The sequence below is a fragment of the Equus przewalskii genome, chromosome 29, assembly GCF_037783145.1.
Source record: "Equus przewalskii isolate Varuska chromosome 29, EquPr2, whole genome shotgun sequence".
Lineage (NCBI taxonomy): Eukaryota > Metazoa > Chordata > Mammalia > Perissodactyla > Equidae > Equus > Equus przewalskii.
The window spans coordinates 41,731,177-41,733,445 of record NC_091859.1 but is presented as its reverse complement, the minus strand read 5'-3'; the positions used below and the strand labels follow the sequence as shown (position 1 = coordinate 41,733,445).

General features: G+C 39.1%; 1 pseudogene; it reads right to left on the bottom strand.

Annotated features, from left to right (window-relative positions):
- Positions 1–1,301: 1,301 nt before the first annotated feature.
- LOC103564254 (protein kish-A pseudogene) lies at positions 1,302–1,929 on the bottom strand (annotated as a pseudogene).
- Between the last annotated feature and the right edge of the window lie 340 nt (positions 1,930–2,269).

Genomic DNA, 2,269 nt, shown 5'->3' with positions numbered 1-2,269 from the left:
AGCTCAACGTTGGTACGTGCTATTAACTACACTCTGGACTTTGTTCACATTTCACCCGTTTTCCCGCCAGCGTCCTGCTTCTGGCCCAGGGTCCGTTCCAGGCTTCCATGTTGCATTGAGTTGTCATGTCTCTTGCTCTCCTCTAGACTGTGATGGTTTCTCAGTTTTTTCTTGTTTGTCATGATTTTGGTAGCGTTAAGGAGTGCTGGCCATGTATTTTGTAGAATGTCCCTCAGTTGGATTTCTCCGATGTTTTCCTCATGTTTTGACTGGAGTTTGGGGTTTGGAGGACAAATGCCACCATGCTGAAGTGCCATCATCATCGCATCGTGTCAGGGGACGTGACTTAATTTGAGTGACATTAACTTTGACCACTCGGTTAAGGTGGTGTCTGCGAGGCGTTTCACTGTGAGCTTGCTATTTTCCCCTTCCAACACTCTGCTCTTCGAGAGAGAGCCATTAAATTCGGTCCATCCGCCAGGGGGTGGGGGAGGGAAATTAAGCTCCACCTCCTTGTGGGGAGAGTATCCACATATACGATTTGGAATTCTTTTTTAGATTTAAAGTGCTGTATTAAAAAAACCACAAAAAAATACAGTTTGCATTTTTGGGCAATTAAAATAAGTGGAGACACGACACAAGAAGAAGCGAAAAACACGTATAAAATCATCATTCTGTAATTGTTCTCTTTTGCTCTTTTCATCCTAAGAATGTAGTCTTGTTTAGAGAACGGCAGTTAGCTGGTCACATTTATTTATGTTCAGGACATTTATCCACAGCTAACCAGAGAGGTGGAAGAGGCTACGACAGCAGCCAGCTATTCTAAACTCTTTTATGTTAAATATGAACAGTTCAGCCATACTACTCTGAAGTCTCATCTCACTTATCTTCCTCCTTAAGAACTGCACAGGCTTGTTTTAAATAGTTTCCACACCTCTAATAAACTCCAGTTTGCTAAGAGTAGAGGTACTCTGGTTAATGTTTAAAGTGGTGTGGCCAGAGGAAAAGCAAGCATTATTAAACATGAATGCGATCCTTACCAACACACATTGAAACTTTTTTTCCCAATAAAAAAGCTAGTCCATAAAAAGGTCTCATTCTATAAAGATATATCATTTCCAAATCACAGTGAAAGGAACTTGAGAAACTTCCCAATTTTGTTTTCTGCTATATACCTTAGAGATACCTCACCAAAAACTGGTATCTGACACAACAGAATGACATTTGCAGAGTGTAATATTGTAGCGACAGTCCTGAGGGGGATTGTTACAGACATATTAAACTCTTTGAGTAGTAAGTTACATCTTAATTATTTATATAGAACGTTGGTCCAATATCAAAAATAGAGAACAACAGCTGGAGATTTGTCTCACTCAATGTTCAGAGATAAAAGGGTTACCATTCTTTCCGTTATTTTCTGCAGATAAGTCCTTTTTTCCTATTGAAATCCGATGATAATTAAATTCTGGCATTTTCCCAAGCTACTGTATGGAGAGGATGCTGAAGGCTATCACTGTACAGCGTGTTACAACATAAGGACTCTTCTGTTCACTGATTCTGGCGCACTTGCAAAATATACCCAACAATCCAGTTTTCTTTCTGTCCAGGAGGCTGGGTGCCAAGGATCGGATATAAGCACAGGTACATATAGCAGCGAGATTACAGTCAACAGACTCTGAAAATTGAAAATGGCAGACATAGTGAGGCCTGCGAAGCCCCAGCTATACCACCAAAGCCCTGGAATTCTTTTGAAAGGAAGATTTCTCTCTTCTCCCTTTATTATTCAATCATTTATTTATGTCAATGCGCACACATGTGTATTTATTTTATACTTTGTGTTATAATCCAATATGATGCTATTTATTTTGCTCAAATTATCCCAGTTTGGGCCACTGGGAGCCCTTTCAGCTGGGCTGTTCATCTCCTTGGCGTGCCCTGTCCTTTTCTTTTGCACTTCATTTCTTTCTGGCACTACAAGATGCTCCAGGCTCATCTTGTATTTTCCCTGCCCCAGTCCTAGAGTCAACCATTTCTCTAAGTTATTGTAACATTTTATAAACACCTTAGTATAGTTGAAAAAAAAATCTTAGTATAATTTTGGACAAATAGAACATTATATGGAATGTTTAAATATGAAGGAGTGGAGAGTAACATAGATCGTGTTGAGGGTTTTTATTCTTATGAAAAAGAGAATTATCTATTTACATTAATATGGATTGTTATTGCCTTATTTTAAATATATTTACCAACAGCAGAAGCTGTTTCATGC